Genomic DNA, 16,480 nt, shown 5'->3' with positions numbered 1-16,480 from the left:
TTGCTCTTTTTTTCTAATTCATCGACTTACATCACTATTTTTATTATTATTTTTTTACTACTAACGAAGTTCACTTTGTCCAGTAATACTTTGATGTGATTATTCATTTAGCACATGGTATACTTGTATTGTTTATACAGTTGCTTATCATTGCACCATTTTTTAAGATTAGGAAGACTGCCTAGCAACAGGGGTTTCAGGTAAGAGAAAGGGGTTAATTAACAGGGAGGGTGGGACTTTGTGTGAAGCATGTGGTAGCAAAAAAGATAATTGGGTGAACATACAAGGATATTTGTTAATAATAGTTTATTATGAGCTAAATTGTTACCATACTTGATTCTGGTAATAAAGGTATAAGGTAACATACATAATGCATCTTGGCGCATAGCACAATACATACATATATACATGTAACAATGATAACAATAGGTGAGATAGTAACAATAAAATTGGTTTCTCATGAGATAGCCACATGGGAGATAAGTTGAGAATGATTTGTACGTAATGCCTGCAGGACCTACGGCCTCGCTGAACCTGTCAGGGTTCGTGAACTAGTAGCTTGGATGGTCAGGTAAAATTGATAAGGGCATGGCAACCAGTAGCTCTACGCGTTTCGTGGCTAAAAATGCCACTCCTCAGGATCTGTAAATAAATGGTTGTGGAAATGAGCGAAAGAGTAAAAAATTATAAGAAAAATAGTGTAGCAGATTGAATGTAGGACCTCCTAAACCAAGGCTTACTTGTAGAGGTTGAATGTATCAATGGTGTAGTGGCAAGGCATCACGAGCAGTCCGGGGGGGATCTCCAACCGGGAGCTGAGGCGGACAGCCCCGCCGGAATATAAGGGGCGACGTCCAGGGCAGGCACGGCAGTGGGTACCTTCAGGGGGATAGGTGAACAAAATAGTGAGCGAAAAAAGTGGGGGGGGGGGGGGGTTGGAGGGGTTTTCAGATAAGTTAAACATTTTTTATTTTTTTTAAACTATTGATGCACTTTTTTTATTTTAGGGTGGCCCTCCACTTTAAGGTCTTTCTGTTGTGATGCTATAGCTTGTGCTAAAGTTATTTATTGGCATAATTTGGTATCATCTGTAAACACTTAAGCTGCTTTCACACTGAGGCACTTTACAGGCGCTATAGTCCTAAAAATAGCGCCTGTAAAGTGCCTCTCCTGTCGGCTTTCACACTGGAGCAGTGCGCTGCAAAGACGCTAAAAAAAAAAAGAAAAAGTCCTGCAAGCAGCATCTTTGAGGCGCTTTAGGAGTGGTGTATATTGAAATCAATGGGCAGTGACACTTTGCAGGCACTTTTAACCCTTTTTCGGCTGCTAGCAGGGGTTAAAAGCACCCTGCTAGCGGATGAAAAGCTCTGCTAAAACTACGGTAAAGCGCCGCTAAAAATAGTAGCACTTTACCGCAGACACCTCCAACACCCCAGTATGAAAGTGCACTTAAGTTGAGTGATTGATTCCAACCTCCATATTAAATGACTTGTACAGCATTGACCATTAAGAGAATTAGCCATTTAACATTACTCTCTGGACCCGTTCATATATCCAGTTTCCTTTTCCTGTACATACCATTTCATCAACTCCAACAGACCTTATCTAGAGATTAAATGTGCATCAGGTACAGTATCAAATGCCTTAGGCAGGCCATAGATTATGCAAGTTTCTGAGAGTGGGTGGGGGAAGCTGTCCACTCCAGGAGAAGACCCTGATCATCACTAGTGGCTGTAGCTACCACTTGCGATAATCAGAAGAGAATCCGACAGCCTGGTTGTACCCAAGTTGATCAATTGATCAACTTGGTACTTTCAGCCTGTCTTTTAATGGTTTGAATCGTGCATGGCTGGCCCTAGCAAACCTATATAAACTACGTCCCCTGGACATCCACCATCCAGTTTCTCACTTCCTCATAGAATGGGAACAGGTTGCTCTGACAAGAACGGTCCTTCATGATTATATACTGCTTACTTACTGCTTAATCCAGGGGGCCTGTACAACTGTAAGTCCATACACCCCTTGCAGTGTACTTTAAAGTGTTGGGTCTCCAGAATCCTGTGCATTTTTCACAAAAATAGTATGGGGTCTAGTAAAGTCGAACAGGTGCATACTTGCAAAGTTCAGAATAATGTGCATTTGGTCTGCAGAAGGCTGCATGGCATGCATATGTGCATGCAACTAGTATGGGGCCAAGTGCAGTTGGGCTGGTGCAGCATAGTATACATGCTTGCAAGCTTGTTGCCTAAAAGCATGCTTGAATAAACACGTTTTACATAGATATTGCATGCATACATGCATGCCTACATACATACATACATACATGTGGCATAAGCAGGTTTGGAAGAACATGGGCATCGGGTGGGGGAAGGCTGCTGCACTTTGCGGACATTTGGTCCCCTCAATTATATCTCGCGGTTACAAGCTGGAGTTGCGGGGGGTTCCCCCTCAGAGGTTTTTAAGATCCAGCGTTCCCTCGGATCCTCCAAAAAGGAACATATAGCTTCAGGCACTACATCATCTAGTGCATCAAGGAGTGATTGTAGATTTATGGTTCAGAAACCAACTTGGGACCCAGGGCCTATTTTGGACCCAAAATCCCTTAACAAGTATTTGTTTATACATTCCTTTCGGATGGAGTCTGTCCACTCAGTAATAACCTCACTCCAGAGGGGAGACTTTTTCTAGCCTTCATCGATATAAAAGATGCATATTTACACGTACATATCTTTCGGCCTCATCAGAGGTTCCTATGTTTTACAGTAGAGGAACATCATTTTCAGTTTGTGGCTCTACCCTTCGGGCTTGCTACAGCTCCCCGGGTGTTCACAAAGGTCCTAGCACCAGTGGCCCAAGGGATCCTTTTGCTCGGGTATCTGGATGACCTGCTCAGAGATCACTCATTACAGGCTCTAGAACAGAGCATAATATACACAGTGAGGTATTTGAAAATCTTAGGCTGCATCATAAGTACCAAAAAGTCAGCCTTGAAACCAGCTCAAAGTCTAAAGTATTTAGGTCTGATCCTAGACACGGCCCAAGCAAGAGTATTCTTGCCACCTGCCAAGGTTCAGGTGCGTCAGATAAGGGGCATCAGACCACCCTCCATTCGGCTTCTTCGAGGCAGTGCTCTATGCCCAGTTCCATTCCAGGCCTTTACAACAAGACATCTTGTTGGCTTGGAACAGAAGAGGAAAAGCCCTGGATTATACAATGTGCTCATCTCCTTAGGCACGCTTAACCCTAAACTGGTGGTTTCAGGATCAGAACCTGCGAAAAAGAAAATCCTTTCTTCCGGTAACTTGGAGAGTACTGACTACAGATGCCAGTCTCTCAGGCTGGGGGGGCATCCCTAGAAGGGCTCACATCTCAGGGGAAATTGTCAGGGACAGATCCTGCCCATCAACGTCTTGGAATTATGGGCAGTATGTCTGGCCCTACATTCCTGGATGGTGGAGCTGGCCTATATAAACCACCAAGGCGGTATCAGGAGTTGTTCAGCTCTGAAGGAGGTGAACCACATACTAGCCTGGGCAGAGAGACATGTGCCGATTTTATATCGGCAGTCCATATCCCGTGAGTAGAGAACTGGAAGGCAGATTATCTCAGCTGCCAGCAGATCTGCCCGGGGGAATGGCCCCTACACCCAGAGGTGTTCCAGGAAATTGCCAACGTTGGGGATGGCCAGAGGTCGACCTACTGTCATCCAGGTTCAGCAACAAACTACAGCAGTTTGTGTCCCAAACAAGAAATACTCTGGCAATCGGGGCAGATGCTCTGATAGTTTCATGGAGCCAGCACTCCCAGGTTTATGCTTTTCCTCTGATCCCTCTCCTTCCACATTTGTTGCACAGGGTTCAGAGAGAAGCGGGTTCCAGTCATTCTGGTGGCACCAGCCACACTTTCGCGTCGTCCCCATCTACTGTCTCAAGGTCCTATATTCCACTCCAATTTACAGTCTATAAATTTGACGACATGGCTCTTAAAGCCAGGGTGTTAAAGGACCATGGCATCTCCGGATCAGTAGTGTCTACCCTAGTGAATTCTAGAAAAGCGGTCACTAGGAAGATTTATCATAAGGTCTGGAAGAATTATATTGCTTGGTGTGAAGCCAGAAAATGGCTTCCTTGGAAATACGTGATTGGGAGAATTCTCTTTTCTACAGTCAGCTGTGCAAATTGGCTTTGAGTACAATCGGAGGTCAAGTTTCGGCCCTATCAGTATTCTTCCAAAGGCCTTTAGCTTCCCATTCACTGATCTGAACCTTTATGCAGGGCGCAACTCGCTTGCTTCCCCCCATTAGGTCACCTATGTGTCCTTGGGACTTGAATTTGGTGCTGTCTGTGTTAAAGAAGCAACCATTTGAACCTATTAAGGAAATTCCATTAAACTTGCTGTCACGCAAACTAGCCTTCCTGATGACCATCACCCGGCTAGAAGGGAGTCCGAGTTTGTGACCCTTTCGTGCAGGGAACCATACTTGATCCTTCACCACGACAGGGTCATGTTACAACCTGTTCCATCCTTTTTGCCAAAAGTGGTGTCAGCCTTTCATTTAAATCAGGACATTATTTTGTTTGTCTAGATCTGTGGAGATCCACAGAGATTTTTTTTTTTTGTTTTACCAAAAGGATCCAAGAAGGGACAGGCAGCTTCCATTGCCAATTGGGTCCATCAATTGATCATTCAGCCCTGCGGTCTGAAACATAAAGCTCCTCCCTTTAGGGTTGGAGCTCATTCTGCCAGGGGTGTAGGAACCTCCTGGGCTTTTTGCCATCAGGTATCTGTGGCTCAGATTTATAAGGCTGCTACTTAGTCTTCAGTGCATATGTTCACAAAATTGTTCACAAGTTGATGTTCGAGGATTCGGCTTTCAGCTGCAGTGTACTGCGGGCTGCCGTATAAGTTCTGATGGCTATTGTTTGGCAGGGTATCTCCCTCCCCTCAAGGCTATTGCTCTGGTACGTCCCAGCAGGTAATGAATATTAGCCTGACTGTGTCCCATGATGTATGAAAAAGAAAATAAGATTTTTTTTTCCGTCATACTTGCCTGTAAAATCCTTTTCTTTGAGTACATCATGGGACACAGAGATCTCTCCCCTCCTTTTTTTTTTTTTTTTTTTTTTGAGGATTCAGTGCTTGCTACAAAACTTAAGTGCTTCCATTATGGGATATATAGGGAATCACTTCCTGTCTGACCTTTGGTCTACCAGTGTCCATTCACCTGGAGATGAAGTATAACCCAGCAGATAATGAATATTAGCCTGACTGTGTCCCATGATGTACTCAAAGAAAAGGATTTTACAGGTAAGTATGACGAAAAATCCCTATTTCTGCGCTCCATTTTCACACTTGTGCGACTTGAAAGTCGCGCATTTAGGCCACACCTTTGCTGCAATTTTGCAGCGATGTGGAGCAGTGCCTGTGTAATCTTGAGGTCTGTGGACCTCAAGTCGTGCTAAGGTCGGACCGGAGTTGTGCAGGTGCTGCTTTTGAGGTTGCTGCGACTTGAGGACGCCCGGATGTGAAGAGTACTCATTGGTAATCAGGGGGTGTGACTTGTCAGGCGACCTTGCAGTCCCAAGTCGCAGGATGAGTCGCACAAGTGTGGAAGAGGCCTTAAGCTGTTGAAGCAGCATAGAAGGCTGCATTGGATGCCCATGTACTTGGCTAATCCAAACTATAACTAGTATGGGCCCAGGTGCAGTTTAGCAGGTGCAGCATAGTATACATGGTAGCTTACTTGCATAGAACACAAGCCTGCATAGGCACATGTTTGCAGAGGGCCCCGCCCAGTGGCCCCTGCGCCTGTCAAATGGGTGGCGCCCAGCATGCGGCTACCCAAGGCTGTCCGCGATGATGTGTTTGCGTGGGCGCGTGTTGCGTAGACGCAAGGTTTTTATAAGCATATGTTTGTATAGACGTGTGGGCATAAGTGTGTATGCATGTTGCATAGATATACATGTTTGCATAAACACATGGTGCATAGACGTGTTCACATAGATGCATGTTGCATAACATATGTTGCATAAACACGTTTTCATAAATGCATGCTTGATTATTCCGTACATGCATGTCTCCATGGGCCCATATTGCATAAGTGCGTGTTTGCATGGACAGCGGCTTACGTGTTTTGCCTAAACGCATATTTGCTTAAGTACATACCTACATGCTTCCAAAAATGCATGCCTTCATAAATGCATATTGCTTAAATGCATGCTGGCATGTTTTCATTTGTACTGCATACATATGTGCTCTGGAGAATGGAAAGGAGGAGACCAAAAAAACCCACCACATCCCAATTTTAGTAAATGAAAGAAACAATGAAGGACTTTGAGGTAACAAACCTCGGGGCTTTAAAGGTGTTGTATAAATAATAAGGGATTGTCAATACATCAACAATATTGAATAAAACAAAATTTTATTGTACACAGTTTAAAAACACGAGGCAAGACTAGATACAAAAATTCATAAAATTCAATGAGACATAATACATGAATAATACCACTTTCTCTGTGGAGCTTCTTCAGGAGACTTTAGGTGTGGCATCACATTATACTATAAATCACACGAAAAAAATACTCATGTTTAGGTAAAGATAGATATCATAGATAAGGCATGCATACTTGAATTATTTAAACATAGTACAAAACACACGATTGGATTGCCTCCTCCCATACAAGGACCTCAAAAAAACATTTGCAGAGAACGACAAAAAATGTCAATTGAAGTATCTTTTCTGGTATGGAAAAGACCAACAAATAAAAATGAGTAGGGCAAAGAGTTGTATAAGGAATTAAATAGACTGAAAAAAAATATATAAAAAATGATCTAAAAAAATCGAGGTACATTACCTTTAAGACATCAATATAGTAGAATCAATAATATCCTGCAACTACATCCACAGTGATGACTGGAGTAATTCACTTTAATGGAGGGGATGTAAAGGGTAAAGAATGAAGATGACACCAGACAGATTCCCATCATTGTGTCATCAAACTGATGGAAGAGGCCCATATGCCAACTTATGGGTGTCTCCATTTTCTTTTTTAATACCATAGAGACACGATCCCTAATACGGTGAAAGAAGGGGCGTTTGGTTTTCCCCACGTAGAAGGCATTCTAACCACACATCATCGGGTATACAACCCCAATGGATTGGCATGTAACAGAGAATTTGGGAAAGTACATGCGGCCATTGGGGAGGGCAACATGGTACAAAACCGGGAATTGTTTGCTCTTCCCTGACACTCTCTGCCGGCTACACGGAGGGTTAGGCGGGAGGTGGTTTCCTCTCCAGGTTACCCTCCCATCCTCTGCCTTAATCCCTAACAGGTATGTTTCTCTACAGTTTGGGATCTACTGAATTCTATGCCTATTACTGTTCTGGCAGTTTCAGGATAGAAATTCCTTATTCCTACCTATTAGATTTTTTCTATTGTTTATAACTTTTTAGGTCTTCTCACCTGATACATACCCCAGCATTTGGCTTATCCAGGCCTTGCCCCATTCAATCTGGGGGTACCATCCATCTGTCTGGTGTCATCTCCTTTCTTTACCTTTTACATCCCCTCCATCAAAGTGAATTACTCCAGTCATCACTGTGGATGTAGTTGCAAGATATTATTGATTCTACTATATTGATGTCTTAAAGGTAATCTACCTCAATTTTTTGATAAAATTTTTTATATATATATTTTTTCAGTCAATTTAATTCCTTATACAACTCTTTCCCCTACTCATTTTTATTTGTTGGTCTTTTCCTTGCCAGAAAAGATAATTCAATTGACATTTTTTGTCATTCTCTGCAAACATTTTTTGAGGTACTTGTATGGGAGGAGGCAATCCATGGAATGTACATCTAAAACTTTTTGACTCTTAATTGTGAGTCATACTTACTGGGACAATTTTAGGGTAAGGTTAATTCGTTTTCTTGTAGCCTCACGATCATCATTGTTTGTTATTTGCTTTTTTCTATGCCCCATTGTGATAATACATTTTTATTTTGTCATGTCTTTAGTACTATGTTTAACCACATCAAAACCAGCCTCGTTTTGGATTTTAGGTGTTTACAAGTTTAAAACAGGTTTTTTTGCTAGAAAATTACTTAGAACCCCCAAACATTATATATTGTTTTTTTTCTAACACCCTAGAGAATAAAATAGCGGTCATTGCAATACTTTTTTTTGTACCGTATTTGCGCAGCGGTCTTCTAAGCGCACTTTTTTTGGAAAAAATTCACTTTTTTGAAAAAAAAAATAAGACAACAGTAAAGTTAGCCCAATTTTTTTTTATATTGTGAAATATAATGTTACACCAAGTAAATTGATACCCATCATGTCACGCTTTAAAATTGCGCCCGCTCGTGGAATGGCGTCAAACTTTTACCCTTAAAAATCTCCATGGGCGACGTTTAAAAAATTCTACAGATTGCATGTTTTGCGTTACAGAGGAGGTCTAGGGCTAGAATTATTGCTCTCGCTCTACCGGTCGCGGCGATACCTCACATGTGTGGTTTGACCACCGTTTTCATATGCGGGCGCTACTCACGTATGCGTTCGCTTCTGCGCGTGAGCTCGTCGGGACAGGGCGCTTTAAAAATTTGTTTTTTTTATTATTTATTTTACTTTATTTTATTTATTTTTTCACTGTTTTTAAAAAAAAAAAAAAATTTGGATCACTTTTATTCCTATTACAAGGAATGTAAACATCCCTTGTAATAGAAAAAAGCATGACAGGTCCTCTTAAATATGAGATCTGAGGTCAAAAAGTCCTCAGATCTCATATTTAGACTAAAATGCAAAAAAAAAAAAAAAAAAAAAAAAAAAAGTCGTTTAAAAAAAATGACACAAAAAAAATTGTGCCTTTAAGAGAAGTGGGCGGAGCCGTCGTAATGACGTCGCTCCGGCCGTCACATGGTATAGAGACGGGTGGGGGCCATCTTGGCCTCACTCATCTCTATACCGAAGCACTGACAGGACCCGATCGCCGCTACCGACGGCTCCGGTAAGCGGCGGAGGGTGCGGGAGAGCGGCGGGGGGGCACCTCTCCCGCCGCCGATAACGGTGATCTCGCGGCGAACCCGCCGCAGAGACCACCATTATCGTGTACAGAATCGCCACCCCTAAAGATGGATACCTCGGTTGTGGCAGCAGCTGCTGCCGTTACCGAGATATCCATCCTTAAATAAAAGGACGTCAATATACAGTGGGCGGTCGGGAGGTGGTTAAATAATTCATGTATGCCTTATCTATGGTATCTATCTTTACCTAAACATGAGTATTTTTTTTTTCTTGTGATTTATAGTATAATATGATGCCACACCTAAAGTCTCCTGAAGAAGCTCCACAGAGTGAAACATGTTGAGAAAGTGGTATTCATGTATTATGTCTCATTGAATTTTATGAATTTGTGTATCTAGTCTTGCCTCATTTTTTTAAACAGTGTATAATAAAATTCTGTTTTATTCAATATTGTTGATGTATTGACGATCCCTTATTATTTATACAACACCTCCTAAAGTCCCGAGGTTTGTTACCTCAGTCCTTCATTTTTTCTTGCATACATATGTGCTTAGTTGCATTAAACTGTATACATATGTGCTTATTTGCCTAGGACTTCATATCAGTGTTTTTGCCTAGGAATATATATATATATATATTTGACTAGGGATACATGCATATGTACTTATTGCCATGAGCTGCATACATAGATGCATGAATGGCAAGAATACTTGTATACCTTCATGTTTGCATACCTGGGTACTAGAGCTGCAGATTAATCGTTAAGAATTGTTAACGCAATTCTTTTTCACCTTACGATTTTGACAAAGTGTTTTCTTTATATGCAGAGTATTCTCTGGTCTGCTGAAGCCGAACAGCCGTCAAAAGAAAAAAAAAACGGGCAGTCTGCCAAGTATCACAACATTCTTCAGTGGGGGGAAGTAAGTATAAACATTGTACTGATTTGTCCTTTAGTTAAAAGGAATACACTTCTGTGTGTAAATAAGGGAAATTTAAAAGGAATACACTTCTGTGTGTAAATAAGGGAAATTTAACCACTTAAACACTAAACCTTTTTCTGACATTTGTTGGTTTCAATTTGAAATTATTATTTTTTTGCTAGAAAATTACTTAGAGCCCCCAAACATTTTATTTATATATATATATATATATATTAGCAGAGACCCTAGATATTGTTGCAATATTTTATGTCACACTGTATTTGTGCAGCAGTCTTTCAAATGCAATTTTTTGGGAAAAAAAATACACTTTAATGAATTAAAAAAAAAAAAAAAAAAAAAAAACGAAAAACCAGTAAAGTTAGCCCAATTTTTTTTGTATAATGTGAAAGATGTTACGCCATGAGTAATGTGAGAGATTTGTGATCTTTATTCTAAGCAAAAAAAATTGTAATTCTCTACTGCAGCTCTGCTGGGTACCTGCATACTTGCATACCTACGGGGTTGTATAGCGGTAGACCAACATTGCCTAGGCCTGCATCCTTGTGGAACTGCATATTAGTTTGTCTAATACAGTCACTTTATTATGTATCTCTTAGACTACCTAAATGACTTAGAAGGGTGAGCCAGGTTCACTGCCCTCGGGTTCAGTGGTCTGGCAATGTTCACGTCTTCTGTTGGACCAATGGTATCAGGGTAATCTGAGCCACTGTGGCGCCTGACTTGGATCAAGCCTGGTTAGTACTTGAATGGGAAACTACCCAGGTTTTCCTGGAGGCATCTGAGGTTGTGTTTGAGAGTATCTGACCATAAGATTTTAGAGCAGTCTAATGTGGTTCGCTCCTTCCTTAGTCGGGTCAGTCTTGGCCTTGCGTTGGGTCTTGGAGCAAAAGTTTTGGGCTTATTATTGTAAAACAATTAAATGGTAGCAACTTCAAAACTGAATAGGCACATGAGGTCTAGCTTAAGCTCTCAATCCGCCGGGCAACCTTCTGTTTCAGATAGGCTCGGCCTGTTCAGTGATGACCTCTCCAAGAGGTAGATTGCGGGGCCCATAATCATCGGGAAACACACAGCTTCATGTGCTGGGTTGTTTGCAGCCTCATCAAAGATTTCTGTAATTGCAGTGAAAAGTCATCTGCTTTCTTTTTTGCAACCATCCTTCGAGCTGGCCACAGCTTCTGAGGTTCACAACGCTCCTAGCTCTGGTGCTGGACTTGCTAAAGATGCAGGGGGTGTCATTCTCAGTATACCTCAACCTTTGCTCAGGAAGCAGTTGGTCCAGATTTTCCTTTGATACATTTTGCAGTAGGAAGCTGCATCTAGGTCAAAGCACATTCCTTATGTACAGTCCTATTCCAGCTCTTAGTAGAGGATCATTCTCTGTCTGGAACCTGAAGATCCAGACATTGGATTGCTGAAGGGCTCTGTTCCCAGGCTGTTGCACAGCTAAAGATTGGTGGTTGATGGTTCAGAATCTAGAAAGGTTGAATTCTTCCTTTTCAGGTATTGGAAGACCACTGATGCCAGTTTCTCCATTTAGTTTGAGGGTGGATACGGTTCAGTGGACTTGGTCTCCACAGGAAAGTATACTGCCCATAAATATCTTGGAGCTTTTGGCCAATACGCCTTGCTCTGGATTATGGTACAAACCAGTTGTAGGTTCTATCCGGAAAAGCCTCTGCAGGGGCATATATATCAACCACCAGGACGGCACCAGGAGTCATGCGGCTCAGGAAGGTGAACCACATTCTGTTTGCCTAATGTTAGCCGAATCAGCCCAGGAGGGCTTGGTACACTGAGCGAGTCATGCAGGGGTCGCGCCTGGGACACTCCCAGTCCAGCGGGACCTAATAGTCTTGAGTTCTGTATATCAGCACTGTTGAGCCCCTGGTAGCCAGCTTCGGGGAACTTCAATTACAGGACTTGGAAATATTTTTTTGCCTGGGGTGAAGCCAGGAATTGGCACCCGCAGAAATATGTGAGTGGGAGATTTTCTTTTTTTTTTTTTTTCTCCAATCGGTAGGGGAAAGGAGATTGGCCTTAAGTACCATTTTTAAGGGTCAGAGTTCGTCCCTATACATTTTTTTTTTTTCCAGGGGCTGTTGTTTCTCACTCCTTGGTTCATACTTCATACAGCGTATAACGTAGACAGTCTCGCTTGTCAGGACATTCTTGTTGCCTTGGGACTTGAAGTTGATCTTGACTGTCCTTGCAGAGGCAACTTTTTGAACCAATCAGGAGATTCTGTTAGTCCCTTATCTTGGAAGGTGGCTTCTTTGGTTGCTATCACTTCACTACGTGGCGTGTACGAGTTGGCTGCTCTTTCATGCAAGGAGCCGTTTTTGGTCTCGCATCATGTTAAGATCATGTTGCGCCCTCATCCATTTTTTTTGCCTAGAATGGTGTCTAGTTTTCACTTGAATCAAGACAGTTGGGTAGATTTACTAAAGCTGGTGCACTCAGAATCTTGTACAGCTGTGCGTGGTAGCCAATGAGCTTCTAACATCAGCTTGTTCAATGAATCTTTTACAATAAAACCTGGAAGCTGATTGGTTTCTATGTGAAGTTGCACGAGATTTTGCACTCTTTGGTTTTAGTAAATAACCCCCAATGTCTTGGCTTCTTTTCTGATCCTCAGTTGGCAGGAGTTCGATCACTGCATACGCTAGAGGTAGTTCTGGTGGTCAGAATTACTTGATTTGTAGGTACAGATCAGGAATCCTGGTTTGTGCTGCCAGTAGAGCCCAGTATGGGCAGGAGGCATCCAAGTTAACTATTTTCATTTGGATTTGCCAGTTAATTATTCAAGCCTATAGCTTGAAAGGTCCCCCAACCCCTTTTTTTGGTAAAAGCACTTGCTACCAGGTGTGTGGGGGCATCTTGGGCCATCCGTCATCAGGTGTCAGTGGCTCAGGATTTAAGGCCACTACATGGTCTTTTGTTCATACATTCACAGAATTTTACCAGATAGATATCAAAGCCACGGAGGATACTGCTTTGGCCACAGTATGTTTTGGGTGGCAGAAGGAGTCCTTCTTAAGTGGCAGTTTCTGTGATTGTATCTCCCTCCCCTCAAGTGCATTGTTTTAGGACATCTCATTAATATTATGGTTGCTCTCTGCCCCGTGATGTACAATAAAGAAAATAGGATTTTTTTGTCATACTTACCTGTAAAATCCTTTTCTTGAAGTACATCACGGGGCACAGAAGTCCCTCCCATCTTTTTTTGGATATTCAATGTTTTGCTACAAAACTGAGGTCCTTCCTGTATAGGAGGGGTTATATAGGGGTGGCCTTCCTGTTTGACTATCTGTCAGTGTCCATCCACCAGTAGCTGGCGTTTAACCCATATAGCCATTATTATGGTTGCTCTGTGTCCCGTGATGTACTCCAAGAAAAAGGATTTTACAGGTAAGTATGAGGAAAAAGTCCTATTTTTAACTGCAGAACTGCTGCTGTTTTTTTCTAATTTATTTAAGTAATAGGTAGTTACCCTGTCTATATGAATGTAATGTGAGTCCTTTCCTGGCTTTACATTATTGCAGATGACCAGAATCCCAAATACTTTCACATATTTAGCAATTTGCCTAGCATTCCACCTAAATGTATTACACTTGTTCCCCATGAAATTTTGTTTGCTTTCTTTTCTGGATTGTAATTGTAGTGATGGATGATTTAGTTTCTTCGCGAATTGGCTTTAGAACTAGGTTTAATGTCCCATGTTCGTATAGCTTTAGTAAGTTCAGTGTACCCATTATGTCATAAAGACTAATTATTGGCCAGGACAGCCACTAGCAGATCTTGATGACTTTCATTTCAGCTCAGGTAAATGTCAAGGCTGAGGTGTCCCAGCTGAGCTGGATGCCATTGTTATTAATGTATTTGTGATGTAAGAACTCTCGGTGATGTAAAAGCTCTGCAAGTACACTCCAGACAGAATTGCAAATTAGGCCTTGATAGAGGGGATCTGTAATGTAGGGCTGAAACAACTAATCGATTAATCGACAACTAATCGATTAATCGACAACTAATCGATTATGAAATTAGCTGCAGAAAAGCATGTAATGCGTTTTTTCAGCAATTTGTGCTTTTTAATCTGCCCAACAACAAATTGGCCAAAAAAAAGCAAAATGCAAATCGCAGCAAAAACACATGCACAAAAATCAAAAAGCACTGCAGAAACAGATCAAAGGCAAACTGCATAGGTGTGTACCGAGCCTTATGCTGGCCACACCGATCAATTTTCAGAAAAATCTTTGTACATTCGCTGAATGAAAGAATGTTGTTTGAAATTTTCACTTGTTTTTAACATTCTGTTTTTAAGATGAATGTCATTTCTGAACGAAAACCACATACACTGTCTGAAAATTCCTTTGACCAAGTTTTGTATTTCCAAATTTTCCCGTCACTGTGGTTGAAAATGAACATCGATTTGACCCCACTAACGATTAGAAAATTGAACGAACATTCTTAAAATGACATTGTTTGTTTTTAATAAAAAAAATTTGATCTCTGATGATATTTACCAGATTCAAGCTTTAATAGTATATACAGTATATATCCTCTAATAGTGTATATACAGTATATCTCCTCTAATAGTGTATATACAGTATATCTCCTCTAATAGTATATACAGTATATCTCTTCTAATAGTATATACAGTATATCTCTTCTGTCTGTTATTCTCAGAGTGGATTAGATATTTTGCTCCCTAACCATATAGTTGGTTATTTATATTTACAACTGCATAGAGATATTTAAGAATAAATTACCTTTTTTAAAAACTTTACATATTAACTAAAATTATACACCACACTTTTTTTTAAGGTTATTAACCGATTAATCGAAACAATAATCGGCCAACTAAACGATTATGAAAATAATCGTTAGTTGCAGCTCTACTGTAATGTATTATTTTATTCTTGGAATGTTAATGTGGATTTCCACCCAGAAATGGAACTTCCGTTTTAAGGGAGGTGACCCCCTGACATGCCACATTTGGCATGTCATTTTTTGGGGGGGGGGGAGCAGATACCCTCTTTTTAGAGGGTTCAAGCTCCCACTTCCTCCCGGCGCACCGCGGCACCAGAAGGGAGATCCCCCCCCCTCTCGGCAATCATCTGGGACACATCACAGGTCCCAGATGATTGTCTGGCCAGTCATGGCGTGCGTGTCGCACATACCCAGTGGGTGCCCAGCTGTAAAGCCACAGACGTGCGCCCACAGTTACAATGCCGGCGCGGCAGAGAGGAGAGGGAGACGAGTAGGGCTTTGTTCCCTCGCATCGCTGGACCCTGGGACAGGTAAGTGTCCGATTTATTAAAAGTCAGCAGCTGCAGTATTTGTAGCTGCTGACTTTTGTTTAATGTTTTTTTCTTTTAAGCTGAACTATGTGGATTTGCAAGCAAGGCATCTGTCCACATATGGCTATTTGCTGCCCATTGCACAATTGGTCAATTTACATGCTTGTGCCCCACCCAGAAGCACCTTTTGCAGTTCCAGAGAAGAGTATTTATAGACCCTTGGCTGACTTTAGGGAGTTACCCTCTGTGTCCTTCTTGAGGCTTTTTATAGTCATGCTGCTCCAGGAACCTCCTTTACATAAAGACTAGATTTAGCTGACATCATTTCAGATGCGAGGAGTTTTTTTTTTTTTTTTTTAATCAAAATGTTAATGATGATTTATCCTATAATGGTAGTGGTCAAGTTTCTAGATACGGAGGGCTCATGTGCAACCTCCGACATCACCAAATTGCCATACACAAGTGAATATTCAGTTTTAGAGACAGTTTTAGAGACAGCAGACCCACAACAGGATATAGTCAAAGACTATGAGCATGATACAAGAGATAGCTTGCATCATATTCACAGTTTGACTATGATCAGATTTTGGACATGATGCAAGAGAAGGGCAGAGGCTGTGGACATGCCACATGAGATGGTTGGAGGTTGGAGACTGCGGACATGATACAAGAGATGGTCAGAGACTGCAGAGAATGATGCAAGAGATTGTCAGAGGCTGCAGGATTCAGTCATACCCTGTAAACATTATATAGGTGTTTTTGGAGACAAGGAACATGCTTTAAAGAGGAAGTAAACCCTCAGGAAAAAAAACGAAAAAACAAAAAACCCTGCAAGACAAAGGGATAATTAGCTAGTATGCATAGCATACTAGCTAATTATATATTACTTACCTCAGATTGAAGCTCCCGAATTGGTCCACGTCTCCCCCGCCGACATGCTGTCCCGGAGTGACTTCCGGGTATCGCGGCTCCGGCGCTGTGATTAGCCGGAGATGTCACTCCGCGCATGCGCGCGGGAACGGCACAGTACAACTGATGCAAATGTATATAGCGCCATTGCTTCAGTTGACTTAAATGCGCATGTGCCACATGACGTCAGCACATGCAAATACAGGGATATCTCCTAAACCATGCAGGTTTAGGAGATATCCTTGTTAGCTACAGGTAAGCCCTAATATAGGCTTACCTGTAACATAGAGTTGTAAACAAGGGT

The 16,480-nt window shown here is 41.7% G+C and overlaps 1 protein-coding gene across 4 annotated transcripts in view; it reads left to right on the top strand.

The window, feature by feature from the left end:
- Positions 1-16,480, top strand: part of HPCAL1 (hippocalcin like 1) — a 410,671-nt gene that overhangs the window by 141,781 nt on the left and 252,410 nt on the right. For all 4 annotated transcript variants that reach the window (XM_073625395.1, XM_073625394.1, XM_073625391.1 and 1 more), the window contains one exon: positions 9,851-9,943. The gene's annotated coding sequence lies outside the window, so the exon portion shown is untranslated. The remainder of the gene's footprint in view (positions 1-9,850; positions 9,944-16,480) is intronic.

The sequence above is a fragment of the Aquarana catesbeiana genome, linkage group LG04, assembly GCF_042186555.1.
Source record: "Aquarana catesbeiana isolate 2022-GZ linkage group LG04, ASM4218655v1, whole genome shotgun sequence".
Lineage (NCBI taxonomy): Eukaryota > Metazoa > Chordata > Amphibia > Anura > Ranidae > Aquarana > Aquarana catesbeiana.
The sequence above is the reverse complement of the archived record's forward strand: the minus strand, read 5'-3'. Positions and strand labels throughout refer to the sequence as shown.